This window comes from Lissotriton vulgaris, chromosome 4_1 (genome assembly GCF_964263255.1).
Source record: "Lissotriton vulgaris chromosome 4_1, aLisVul1.2, whole genome shotgun sequence".
In the NCBI taxonomy this organism is placed as follows: domain Eukaryota; kingdom Metazoa; phylum Chordata; class Amphibia; order Caudata; family Salamandridae; genus Lissotriton; species Lissotriton vulgaris.
This window is the reverse complement of record NC_141691.1, coordinates 1692049646-1692064602: the sequence shown is the minus strand read 5'-3', so window position 1 is coordinate 1692064602 and position 14957 is coordinate 1692049646. Positions and strand designations below refer to the sequence as shown.

The 14957-nt window shown below is 44.4% G+C and overlaps 1 protein-coding gene across 1 annotated transcript in view; it reads right to left on the bottom strand.

Annotated features, from left to right (window-relative positions):
- Positions 1 to 14957, bottom strand: part of RIPK2 (receptor interacting serine/threonine kinase 2) — a 294374-nt gene that overhangs the window by 205644 nt on the left and 73773 nt on the right. The window lies entirely within an intron of this gene.

Genomic DNA, 14957 nt, shown 5'->3' with positions numbered 1-14957 from the left:
AACAACTGACAAAGTGATACAGATATTCACACAGTTTAGTTACTATCCACTATATTTAGTGAGACACTATACACTGTTAAAGTCCTCCATCCAAATATTTATTTTTATATATCCACTCATACTTCAATGCGAATTGCTATATATATATATAATGCATATTTAAATAACGAAGCAAACCATATTCACTGGATTATGTCATTAGTGATGTCATCATTGATGTCATTTGAGATATCATCAGTGATGTCACTGACCATGTCATGAATGATGGAATATGTGACATCATCAGCAGTGTATTGCGGGTGCGCGAAATATAGTTAGTACAACTAACTATATAGGAGCAATTTCAATGGTTTTGTATGAGTGAAATGTCCAGCTAACTATAACACCCCTAAAACTTATAGTTTTTTGAGTGAATTTCAAAGGTTTTTTAAAAGCTAATACCTAACTATATAAGACATGAAACCTATTTTTTTCCAGTGAATATATATATATATATATATATATATATATATATATATATATATATATATATATATATATATATATATATATATATATATTACCTACTGGCGGTCGCCAGTAGGTAGTTATAGTTAGGACCTAGTTTCCATAGGAAATCCTCAGCATTCTATTTGGAATAAGTTTGGCCCTGGTTGAAGAATCTTAGCGAATTTCTCAAAGAAGATGGCTCAGTCCGCTGCGCTCCTTCCCTAAAAGTTTGGGGGGGATTGGTCAAGTGGGGGCTGAGATAAAAGGGGGGTCCCAAAACGTGTTTTCTCCATGTTATTTTCCATAGGACCTTTAGACTCGGCTACAGGTCGAACAGGTGAATGGATTTATAAGAAATTTGGCAAAACTGTACAGTCCGGCTCGCAGATTACGCTTTTTTAGGAATGGTGTAAATCTGTTCAGTAGTTGTTGAGAAAATTAAAGTTAAAGTCAATTATATATCTATAGGCGCGCATGCGTGCGCGCACCCAAGTGGCTGCGCGTGAGCGGAATTTTTTTTTGCTGCGTGACGTCTGTTAACGTTCGATTCGAAGGAAATCAGGAAGTGTTGACCGCCATTTTGTCACTGCGAGTAAATATATTGTCATTTCAAAGCGTTGGAACATGGAAAGGGGAGAAGGTAGAGATTGTTTTGCTGCGTAGGTTTTCTCAGGGTGTGCAGTAAGGTCCTTAAAAGCGAAAATATATATATTTTTTTCTCAAAAAATTTGCGGGGTGCGCGCACTCGGGCGCGCACACCTATTTACAAAAGTGTGAAAATGGAGATAAATCAGAAATTTAAGTGCTTTGATATAAGGTGGCTCTGAAAAGAGCCCTTGTGTTAATTGAGTTGTTTCTGCATTTATAAGTAAGTACCGATGCAGAGTTTGATATAATATTGTTGGCAGCATTTTGAAAGGAAAGACAGGGGCCCATTTTCTGGTTAACAGGTGACCAGGCCAACTTTTCACGCCAGGCCCATTCCTGCAAAGTCGACCGCCATTTTTAGGAGATCTGCAACCACCGGCAGTCACTGGGTTGCAGGAGCAGATGGACTCAAGCCTGTCGGGCGAAGCATCGTTGCACCGCCACAGTGGACGAGACCCTGCTGGGTGAGTGGAGCGTTGCTGTACCGCAACAGTGGGCGAGTCCTTTGCTGGGCTTGTGGAGCGTCCCTATACCGCCACAGTATGCGAACGCTTTGCTGGGCTCGTGGAGTGTCCCTATATCGCCAGAGTACGAACCCTTTGCCGGGTGCATGGATCGTTGGGGGTGCAGCTGAGGGGCCTCCATCTGGGGAGGCTCGTCCGCGCCGCCTCTCCCTCCCAGTGGACCCCACGGCGTCTTGCTGACATTTGTTATGGCCGGACCAGGCGATGAATGGAGGGGGAGGTCGGATATATATGAGTTATACTATTAGGTATGTCACATCCCCCTTGTGGCCTGCAAGGCACCGAAAAAGAAGAGAATGGGAAGACAACTACATCTCGGGTCGGGCCCATGCCTTCTCTGGCCGATGGCGGCCGGCCGCTCTTTGCCATGGCCCCAGGAACGGATCCCTTGGTTCATCCTGGGGACAGGCCTTGGCGTGTGGTGTCTCCTCCGGACTATTCGCGTAATGGTTCTCCACCCCAGGCCGTTGCCGACGGCTTTTGTAGACTTTCTGACGCTCAAAAACCCTACTAGAAAGCAGCCCAAAAGTAGCCCAACATTGCTACTTTGGGGAAGGAGGGGCTGCGCGCGAGCGGAATTTTTTTTTGCTGCGTGACGTCTGTTAACGTTCGATTCGAAGGAAATCAGGAAGTGTTGACCGCCATTTTGTCACTGCGAGTAAATATATTGTCATTTCAAAGCGTTGGAACATGGAAAGGGGAGAAGGTAGAGATTGTTTTGCTGCGTAGGTTTTCTCAGGGTGTGCAGTAAGGTCCTTAAAAGCGAAAATATATATATTTTTTTCTCGAAAAAGTTGCGGGGTGCGCGCACTCGGGCGCGCACACCTATTTACAAAAGTGTGAAAATGGAGATAAATCAGAAGTTTGAGTGCTTTGATATAAGGTGGCTCTGAAAAGAGCCCTTGTGTTAATTGATTTGTTTCTGCATTTATAAGTAAGTACCGATGCAGAGTTTGATATAATATTGTTGGCAGCATTTTGAAAGGAAAGACAGGGGCCCATTTTCTGGTTAACAGGTGACCAGGCCAACTTTTCACGCCAGGCCCATTCCTGCAAAGTCGACCGCCATTTTTAGGAGATCTGCAACCACCGGCAGTCACTGGGTTGCAGGAGCAGATGGACTCAAGCCTGTCGGGCGAAGCATCGTTGCACCGCCACAGTGGACGAGACCCTGCTGGGTGAGTGGAGCGTCGCTGTACCGCAACAGTGGGCGAGTCCTTTGCTGGGCTCGTGGAGCGTCCCTATACCGCCACAGTATGCGAACGCTTTGCTGGGCTCGTGGAGTGTCCCTATATCGCCACAGAGTACGAACCCTTTGCCGGGTGCATGGATCGTTGGGGGTGCAGCTGAGGGGCCTCCATCTGGGGAGGCTCGTCCGCGCCGCCTCTCCCTCCCAGTGGACCCCACGGCGTCTTGCTGACATTTGTTATGGCCGGACCAGGCGATGAAGAGAGGGGGAGGTCGGATATATATGAGTTATACTATTAGGTATGTCACATCCCCCTTGTGGCCTGCAAGGCACCGAAAAAAGAAGAGAATGGGAAGACAACTACATCTCGGGTCGGGCCCATGCCTTCTCTGGCCGATGGCGGCCGGCCGCTCTTTGCCACGGCCCCAGGAACGGATCCCTTGGCTCATCCTGGGGACAGGCCTTGGCCTGTGGTGTCTCCTCCGGACTATTCGCGTAATGGTTCTCCACCCCAGGCCGTTGCCGACGGCTTTTGTAGACTTTCTGACGCTCAAAAACCCTACTAGAAAGCAGCCCAAAAGTAGCCCAACATTGCTACTTTGGGGAAGGAGGGGCTGCGCGCGAGCGGAATTTTTTTTTGCTGCGTGACGTCTGTTAACGTTGGATTCGAAGGAAATCAGGAAGTGTTGACCGCCATTTTGTCACTGCGAGTAAATGGTGCTCCACATTGTAAATGCGGCACACCATGGGTGGCAGAGCAGCGGTGCACATTAACTGGTGCATCTCTGGGGATGCGCCAGTTAACATAAATCTGCTCCTTTACATTTAAGTATGAGCAGGGGACACAGAGTTGGTGAAGCTTATCGAAGGTTAAAAAGAGATGAGTCCTGTTCACTGAAAACTTGGACATAGGACTCACCTCCTCAGCATCGCTGGACATGGCTAAATAATAGCTGCAAAATGTTACTGTTGTTAAACAATTTTACTATTATAGTGTCTGAGATTTGTCTCTTACTCTGCAACATCTCATTATTGTTCTCTTTCTTTAAAGATAAGGACATTAACCATGAGTGATAATGAGCAATCCGTTGGTCTCGATCTTATTGTTGAACATGTCATTGAAACGTCAGTGGAAGTGGAACCCTTAGATGATTTAAATCCTGAGGATGATGAAGAACATGATGAGGATGCCGATTTGTCAGAATTGTATGACATAGGGTGGGAAGCTGACGTGCTTCAGCATATGGAACTATAAACAGTTATTTTTCAAATTTACTGGAAATAAAAAGTGAAAATGTAAACCGTTTCATTTAAAATTAAACATAACTTGAAAAGCAGGTTATGTGTAGTGTCTTTAATAAAATAGTCAAATATGCTCATAAAAATATTTCTAAACCAATGAAAAGCCTTAACAAGTCACATGACCTGTTATGCTTACGTTACGCGCTCCGCGCCGCGCCCCGGATTGTTGGTCATTCAAACTGAGGCTGGCGTCAGCATGAGAGCGCCAACGTCTCGTGGCTACGCCATTCAGAAAATATTGTTGGCAGCATTTTGAAAGGAAAGATCTGCAACCACCGGCAGTCACTGGGTTGCAGGAGCTGATGGACTCAAGCCTGTCGGGCGAAGCATCGTTGCACCGCCACAGTGGACAAGTCCTTTGCCAGGTGCATGGAGCGTCGCTGCACCGCAAGAGTGGACGAGTCCTTTGACGGGTGCGTGGAGCGTTGGGGGTGCAGGTGAGGGGCCTGCACGTGGGGAGGTGGAGAGGCTCGTCCGCGCCGCCTGTCCCTCCCAGTGAACCCCACGGCGTCTTGCTGACATTTGTTATGGCCGGACCAGGCGATGAAGAGAGGGGGGGGGGTCGGAGGCATATGCAAGACATCCCCCCTCGTGGCCTGCAAGGCGCCGAAAGATTATCGTCCGCGACGTCTCTCCCTCCCAGTGTACCCCACGGCGTTTTGCTGACATTTGTTATGGCCGGACCAGGCGATGAAGAGAGGGGGGGGGGGTCGGAGGCATATGCAAGACATCCCCCCCCTCGTGGCCTGCAAGGCGCCGAAAGAGGAAGAGAATGGGAAGACAACTACATCTTGGGTCGGGCCCATGCCTTCTCTGGCCGATGGCGACCGGCTGCTCTTTGCCACGGTCCCAGGAACGGATTCCTTGGTTCATCCTGGGGACAGGCCTTGGCGCATGGTGTCGCCTCCGGACTATTCGCGTAGTGGTTTTCCATAGTTGTTTTAATATATTTTTGTTCAAGAATAAAAACGTTTTAATCTGTTATTTTGCTGTTGTGTGGTATATTTCTAATATTTGTCGCTCTGATGTCGTTTCCCCTCCCAAATGGAACATGTGATTGTAATCTACAGCCGGACATTCCGACAGGACATGAGAGCAAAAGGGGGGGGGTCAGATCTGAAGTTGGGCAGGCGATAAGATCACGTTTTGCTATGTAGGGCTATCTATGTTCGTGATGGGGCCTAAAAGGGGGCAAGATGGCGTCGAGCTCGGATTCTCTCACTAGTTTCACTAGTTTCATATTTCTCATGAGGGGTTGTTCCTAATGTTTCTATTTTAGCAAGGTCAAAAAGAGATCCTATCAGTGGCCTATTGATTTTGTTCGATTCCTTTTGTTTTCTCTAACGATTTTTAAGTTATTGCTAGTACGATACAGCGGCTAGTCCGCATTTTATATATATGTCTTTTTTATTAGGGGTGTTTTCCGGTGGAGTCGGACGATCTACCTCTAATAAACGGTAAGTGTTCCTCTGAAGGAATGCGTCTTGAAAGTGGCTGACTGTAATGTATGATATTTCACTCAGTGACTTTCAGGCCCATGCTGTTTCAAAACTGTGCATGTGTTTGAAGCAGGCGTAGGTATTGACGCAGCATAGAAACTACTAGGAATCAATTGTAAGTGTTGTTTTCAAGTCACATGACTTCACATGCGCGTCTCAGGACGTGTACGCGGTGATAGTATCTGGTTGGAAGTAGCGGTCCAATTTCAAAACGTGAAAAGGAGTAAATCGAAACATATCCGGATTTAATATATCTTCTGAGTAGTATAAGTTCTATGGTGGGTGTATGAAGAAATTTAATAAGTTGCAATCGCGAGCTTTTCCCGAAATATATATAGGCGGGTGCGCGCACTCGGTCGCGCACGAAAGCCTGGAAATGCGATATCCATTTTATTGACAACTGTTGCCGAGAGTGCGCACACCGGGTCGCGCACGAAAGTTTAGTAAGGCTATTTTTATTTACAGACAAATTTTAATGTGTTTAAAAAAAGGCAAGGTACAGACTTTCGAATTCTGTATCGCTTTACAAGGAGTCTCTATGCAACTTGAACAGTGAAGAAAACGGCTTGTTTTCGAAAAAAATATTGCCAGAACTTTATTGCCAAAAGTATAGGTTGCACACACAACATTTTTCTGAATTAGCATTTTAAAAACCAATGAAATTCACAGAAAAAAACATAGGTTTTACACACGTTATAGTTAGGAAGTAGCATTTAAAAAACCTATGAAATTCACTGAAAAAACCATAGGTTTGACACATGTTATAGTTAGCTGGAAATTTTACTGACATAAAACCAATGAAATTCCACGTAATAGTTAGTTGGACTCACTATAACTTGCGCGTGCAATGCACTGCTGATGACGTCACATATTACATCACTCATGACATGGTCAGTGACATCACTCATGACATCACTGATGACACCATCCAGTGAATATGTGTCTTTCTGAAAAATAAATATTAGTGAGTTATGTTTAAATATTTAAATATATATATTAGTGTTTCACTTTGTGTATAAGTGGCTACATGTGTTGGTAAGTAGCTACATGCGTATGTATATGGGTTATTAGATATTTTTATTAGTATCAGTATGAGTGTCTATATGGTTTGGTGGGGGTATTACTTAGCACATAGATGCATGAGTGACTGACTCTCTGTTTGTATGTGTTTTGAAGACAGCATATGTACAGGACTGTATGGGTGGATGAGTGTCTATATGTGTTTGTTAGTGAGTGAATGACTGTCTCACTAGTGTCTTTATCAGTAACTACATATGTTTTAATCTAGTATATATGAATATTGATGTATATAAGTGAGTATATGTGAGAGTAAGAGATTGTAAGAGTTCCTGTTTAAATAAGTATGTGTTTCTATAAGTGATTGTTTAAGAGAATAAATATGTGTAATTTTCAATAGAAGTAAGGTGGAAGTGTGTGTATAACTCTATATTCAAATAAATGGATGTTCAATAGTTTATTTGCACGTGTGAATATGTGTGTGAGTAACTTTTGGATGACTGTCGGTGTGTAACAGGATGTATAGGTGTATCACTTCATATGATGAGTGAGTATATGTATGAGTGACTATATAGAACTGTTGGTGAATGAGTGGATGTGTATATAGATAGTGGAATTACTGAATTGCTTGTTGTAACTGATATAGGTATCTCCATTTTTTTTTAAATTTTAGTTTCTTTTTTTGAATATGTGTCTCAAGGGTTACATTACAATGAAAGGAGGTCTGTCACTATGTCACAAGGATGGTGTCATCAGTGATGTCACTGACCATGTCATGAGTGATGTAATATGTGACGTCATCAGCAGTGCATTGCACGCGCAAGTTATAGTGAGTCCAACTAACTATAACGTGGAATTTCATTGGTTTTATGTCAGTAAAATTTCCAGCTAACTATAACATGTGTCAAACCTATGGTTTTTTCAGTGAATTTCATAGGTTTTTTAAATGCTACTTCCTAACTATAACGTGTGTAAAACCTATGGTTTTTTCTGTGAATATATATATATATATATATATATATATATATATATATATATATATATATATATATATATATATATTACCTACTGGCGGTCGCCAGTAGGTATATATAGTTAGGATTTTTTCTCTACGGAACTTTTGAAAATTCTATGTCTAATGTTTGTGGACGGAATCGGCTAAAATTTTCAGGAAAATGGCACATTTTGTTTCTGAGCAGCCCCTGAAAATGTGGGGGGGTTTCGTCAAGGGGGGGCCGAGAAAAAAGGGGGGTCCCAAAACGCGTTTTTCCCATTCATTTTTCCATAGGGCGTTTGGCCTCACTTTTAGCTCGAACGGCTGAATGGATTTACACGAAACTTGGCAAAATTGTAGGGACTGTTAGCCCGATGTGCCTTTGCTGGGTCTCAATATATGTGCTCCAGTGGATTTTGAGAAATTAACGTTAAAAAAACAGATATATCTGTGACAGCGTCCCGGATAGCGCTCCAGATCGCCAACTTTTCGCGTAACGGAGCTTTGCAAAGCGAAGCTGATTGGCTCTCCGGTGTCTGTCAACATTCTAAACAGTCCGGTGCGGCCGCCATCTTGTCTCTCGGTAGGATCGAGAGACAAGAGGAGGAGAAAAACGAAGGGGGAATTTAATGAAAGGGGGCAAGGTAGACTCCTCTTGACCCCCTAGGAATGATGTTGGGGTTATTAAAGGGTCCCGTGGGGCAAATAAAAAAAATTAGATTTTTCGCGGTAGAAGCGCTTCTCCGTTCGCGAACCGGGTCGCAAACTGGTAGCGAAACGTGAATTCGCCATTTTGTGTTTCGATTTAATTAAATTACTAGATGGAGGAAAAGCAATGTGAGTATTGGGTATAAGGGGGTATGGGAGACGTATCCTGACCCCCTATGTTTTCTGAGGGTGGTTGAGGAGGCTCATATATGTTGATACTGGTCTTCCAGCGGTTGCGCGTGAGCGTTTTTTTTTTTTTTTGCCGCTTGACTTCTGTTAACGTTCGATTCGAAGGAAATCAGGAAGTGTTGACCGCCATTTTGACACTGCGAGTAAATATATTGTTAAAAATAATTGTTATAAATTAATCCATATTGATAAACATTGTCTGCGCCATCTTGCTTTTTTTCCAATGCCACACTTTTGTCGTGCACGGCAGCCATTTTAGATGCCTTGACCAGACCCACTCTATGCACGCCGCCGATCTTCAGCATGGCTCCCCACCCTCGCAAGCATCTCCCCACGCACTGGTCACCCCTGCTCTCTCTCTCATGCATGGGCCATAAACCTCCCCCCATCTGCGCTGCTCTTCCCTGAGTATCACACCCTGTGCCCGCCCGACACCTCCCTTTCACCCTATTCACTACCGCACCCTCTGACACTCCTCTTCCTCTGTGTCTGATTGTCCAGGCCGGTCCCAGGCTATCACCTAGCCCTGCGGATGTAGTTTATGGCCCCAACTGTAAAGAATCACCCCTGTTCAAAGGAGTTACAGTAGATCAAGGCCCCCACCTCATGAGATCCGTCACACCACACGCGTTCCTACTATCTGATAACGATCCTGTATTGTGATTGGGGAGGGGATTCTCACTGTAAGGGTGTGTGGGACCGAGCCTGAAGCGGAAGATTCCAGGGATGCCTTTTTGTACATCAAAGTCTTCACAATTATGTGTCACATTAAAAATATATAGCACTCCAACAAAGTAGTAGGATTATAACACTTTAATAACTTATAAATATATACAACGCTCCAACAAAGTAAACACGTTAAAAAAAAACTTTTTAAACAACTATTTACATGACATTGCTTTAACCAGGATAGACAAAGAAATGACACAGTGATGTAAAAGTTTCTGAAAGAAATGCCGAGAACGTCCCATGTGAAAGTGAATTTTATCTGGCAATTTTTTTCTTTTCCTTCTTATGAAAAGAAAGTTATTGCCAGGTTCGTTACCTGCCTCATCTGCAAAAAAAAAACTCTCGAGAGGGACCGAAAAAAAATATAGCTATGGTAATCATACCATGCATCGGCACATGGAGAGGTGGCACCCTCTTAATTATTCTAAAGCACAACTTCGAGATTTGGTGGATAACCCCCGACCGGCAAAAACATCCACCAATGACTTAGCAATAAGTGAGTCAGAGGCAAGGGAAACGGTCTCAAATCTGCAAAAGAACTTTGGGCAGATGAGATTGACTTGTGTAGCATGTGGAAAATTAATTTCATGCGGAGAGATGAGTATTACTTTAATAAATAGATCATATGAAAATCATCAATGTCCAAAACGTCCTAGAAAGTAATTTTTGTCATTTTTGAGGAAGAGAGATAACCTACAGTGGTACGGGGTAGTTTTCGTTCGTACTAGGGGGGCCAGGTGACATTCCTTCGGGGTGGCTTAGGGGCATTTAAAACAACTTCCCTGATACAGGTAGCATATAAAGAAGAGGCTAAATACCAGGATCTTTATCGATTGCTTTATGCTGTACAAAAATGAAAAACACACAACAAACCTGGACCATTCATATTTTCAATATTTCTGCGTACTATACTTTTTAACCCTTAACTAATTGAGCTGCTTCATTTCACCTGCTTTTAAAAAAAAAAAAAAAAAAAAAAAAAAAAAAAAATCGGAAACAGTGGCCATTTATTCGAAACTTACCAATCTACGCGTTACAACTACGTTTGCTTTTTCAAAAACCTTTAATAAAAATGTTGGTGCCCAAATACAGGCCTACAACCCCATGGGCCGGCCACGGAGCAGGCTGGAACTGTAAATGGGGGGGGGGGTATTTATTTGTGGAAAACATAACAGAGAGTCAGTAGTCGTTGATTTCATAGTAAAAAGTGCGACAAGTGCAACAAAATCATATCGATAATTCATTGTGAGCAAGTACCAAAAGTGTCGACAATTCGAACCTTCAATAATAAATACAGTAATCAATGATGCATTAGAACTTAATATCAATTCATTGTTCGAACGTGTAATCAGTACCCGTCCCATGTCAATTCATTGTTCGAACGTATAATCAATACCCATCCTGGATCAATTCATTGTCCGAACATATAATCAGTCTTATCCCATATCAATTCATGTGCTAAAAACTGCATACATATCTCATGATATCAAGGCTGAGCAATCGGGGCACAACAAGGAGTTGAGAGTTTCATTTGTACCGGTGCCATTTTGGGTGAGGTCAGGAAGGTCCAAGTATAGTCAAAATGTCTCCACCAACTCGTGGTTGGACCGGGACCTCTTTCGGCAGTCCAAAAGTTTTCGTTGAAGGGTAGCAGAGGGGACTGCCGACATGAACCATCAGTCAAAGTGGGGTGGGAGGCAACAATCTCTCCTACCGGGTCATACTGGTGTCCTACCGGAACTGATCAAGTTGGTAGTCTTGCAGGATTTTGGTCATTTCAAGACTGAGGCCGGCGCCAGCATGAGGGCGCCGACGTCCCGCGGCTACGTCGTGGTCGTTTCGTGGGTGATCATGGCAGTCATTCCCCATCGGGGGTGTCTGCGGGGGTCGGGGGCCCCCGTGGCTCTTATAGAATCTTCAAAGTTGAGGAGAACGTTTCTGGACGCAGGAACTCATTTTCTAGTTGAACTCAGAAGCGCAGTTGCACCGCAACAGTGGACGAGACCCCCGCTGGGTGAGCGGAGCATCATTGCCTCGCAATAGTTGACGAGACCTTTTGTCGGGTGAGTGCAGCGCCGCTGCATCGCAAGAGTGGAGGAACCCTTTTGTTGGGTGAGTGGAGCGTTGGGGGTGCAGCTGAGGGGCCCCCACCTGGGGGGGTGGAGAGGCTCGTTCGTGCCGCCTCTCCCTCCCAGCGCACCCCACGCCGACACCTGGCATTGATATCCGTGATGTCCGGACCAGGCGATAAGAGGGGGGGGTCGGAGGCAGAGGCAAGACATCCCCCCGTGGCCTGCAGGGCGCTGCTTCACGACCGAACGGGGAGCTCATATCAAGCCAGGGCCAGACCAGGAGATACGAGGGGAGGGGGGGTGTCGGTGGCTGTGCAAAATATCCCCCCCAGTGTTGTTGCAGCCATTATTGAAAAAAGAAGAAGATACCGTCGGCCTCGGCTCCTCTCCTGGTCCACCTTATGCGACGACCCTTTTGTTGGGTGAGTGGAGCGTTGGGGGTGCAGCTGAGGGGCCCCCACCTGTGGGGGTGGGAGAGGCTCGTTCGCGCCGCCTCTCCCTCCCAGCGCACCCCACGCCGACATTTGGCGTTGATATCCGTGATGTCCGGACCAGGCGATAGGAGGGGGGGGGTGGGCGGTGGCATGTGCAAGACATCCCCCCCGTTGTCGCAGCCATTATTTTAGAAAGAAGAAGAATCCAGTCGGCCTCGGCTCCTCTCCTGGCCCACCTTAGGCGATGACCTCCCCGGCCGACGGCTGCCAGCAGGACCCGCCCTACACGTGCCGAAGGCCTCGTCTTCCGGATGGGCGTAGCCGCGAACCTGTTGCACTTCGGGAGTTTCCGGAATGGGGGTAGGTATCTGCTGATTTGTATCTATTTCATGTTACCGTTATTGGGCGTGACGGGCGGTGGGACAGACATGCTTGGAGCAGTGGGGGGGGTGGCGGAGCCTAGCTACCTCGTGGCTGCCGTAACGTCAAGCTTGGCTTCTTTCACTACTTTCATGTTTCTTATTTCTAGCAAAGTCAAAAACTCATCAGTGGCCTACTGATTTTGTTCGATTTCTTTCCCTTCCTTTTCAAGTGTGTTTCATGCTAAAGTTTCTGTTTAACAGGATACAGTGATTACTTAGTATTTTACATATGTCTTCTTTATTAGGGGTTCTCTCCGGTTGAGCCAGATGATGTACCTCTAATAAATGGTCCGGGTGGAACTAGTTTCTGAGTCAGTGGGGAGTAGATGGGCATGACATATTACAACGGGGGACAAAGGTCCGCATTACCCACCCTTCACTACTTGCAAAGACTAGACAGAATATTTCTATTCCACGTTATTTGCAAACAGAGAATACCTCGAGAGAACTATTCCTTGAACAATAAATGTCCAGCCAATCAATCAATTAGTGGGGAGAAAAACAGGCATGACGGATTACAACGGGGGACAAAAGTCCGCATTACCTATCCTTCACTATCTGCAAAGGGAGACAGAATATTCCTATTCTTCTCTGTTTGTAGACAGGGAATATCTCAAAGAGCAATAATCGATAAAAAATTAGTAGGATTATAACACTTTAAAAAAGGTATTGGTGAATTATACTTCTCCGGAAATTTAAAACTCACAAATGTTTTATTTGTGTAATCGTTTCAGGTCAAACGGATAGTGGGACAATGTTAAGAATGGAAGAGTCACCAAAAGGCAAAAAGTACACTCACGTATGAAAATCTTACTATTAATGCTTGACTGAGGCCAAGGAGATCAGAGTGCATGAGTCTCATGCTCAATCGATTGAGCTAGCCGGATCGGGCAACAAAAAGTATAAAATAGTTATGTAAATAGTTATTTAATAAAATGTTTTACCCTGTTACTTTGCTGGTGTGTTGTATATATTTATAAGTTATTAAAGTGTTATAATCCTACTACTTTGTTGGAGTGCTATATATTTTTTAATGTGACACATAATTGCATAGGGTTTGTCGTTATTTTGGGTGGGGTGGGTGGCGGAGCCGAGCTGTCTTGCAGCCATCATGGTGTGGAGCTAAGTTCATCTCACTAGTTTCGTATTTCTCATGAGGGGTTGTTCTTAATGTTTCTATTTTAGCGAGGTCAAAAAGAGATCCCATTAGTGGCCTACTGATTTTGCTCGATTCCTTTTGTTTTTTTAAACGATTTTTCACTATCTGCAAAAACTAAACAGAGTATTGCGATTCTGTGCTTGTTTGTAAATAGAGAATGAACCAAAGAGAACCAATTCTAAAACAGTAAATGCTTGGATAACAATCAATCAAATAGAGAGGGCAGCAGGCACGACGGATTACAACGGGGGTAAAGGCCTGCGTTAACTAACCTTCACTATCTGCAAAGAGAGAGTACTCCTAAGAGAAAAGGGGGGGGGGAGGGGGGGCAGCGTTCAAAGCACATCAGCGTGCATAAACACGAAAATGTTTTTACCTATCACGTACTTGACATTTGACAGCTTTTGATATTTGCTATTAAAAAACCATTGAAATTCACTGAAAAAACCATAGGTTATAGACCATATATAGTTAGGAATTAGCATTTACAAAACCTTGAAAATTCACTGAAAAAACCATAGGTTATAGACCATATATAGTTAGGAATTAGCATTTACAAAACCTTAATTTACTCGCACAAAACCATAGAAATTCGCATATATAGTTAATTGCAATAACTATATATTGCGCACCCGCAATCCACTGCTGATGATGTCACATATTATACATCATTCATGACATGGTCAGTGACATCACTGATAACATCACTGATGACATCTCATTTGACATCACTGATCACATCACTGATGACATCATTCATGTGATAATACGATGAACCTCTTCAGACTCTAATATAACCTTAGATACACTCAGTGTAAACAGACACTCACATACTGTCACTCATCCATGGAGTTACTCACACACCTAGTCAGTCATGCAAAGAATCAATCACACCTCCATTCCCTCAACTATACAGTTATACACACCTTACTTATTCAAACATATTCTAACACATATTTACTCTCTTATACAATCACTGATACAAGTTTTCAATGATCCATGCAGCCACTCACACATTCACTAGCTCTTATACACAGTAATTTATATATGTGAACTCTCACATGTACTGTGTTTTACATATGTACTTACTTTGACATGTAGCACTGAGATATCCATTCACTCACCAATACACTCATGCACACAGTCAACCACCCATACAGCTGTTCCCACATGCAGTTTTGAACCTATACATCTAGTGAATCAACTGCTCACACATCTAAGCAGAGTCACACACCTCCCAGACACCCACACACACACACACTCACTCTCCCATACAAATACTTGGGCAACCAATCAATAACCCATATAGTTACTTCTACGCTCCCAAACGCCACCTCCGATCAGCCAACCACGCCCTCGCCGCCGTCCCCCGCATCCGAAGAGCGACTACAGGAGGAAGGTCCTTCTCCTACCTGGCCGCCAAGACCTGGAACTGCCTCCCGTCCGACCTGCGCCTGACCCAAGACCACCTCTCCTTCAGGAAGAAGCTGAAGACCTGGCTGTTCGAGCAGTAGCGGCACCCCCCCCCCCCCCAGCGCCTTGAGACCCTATGGGTATGTAGCGCGCTCTATAAGTGCCACTG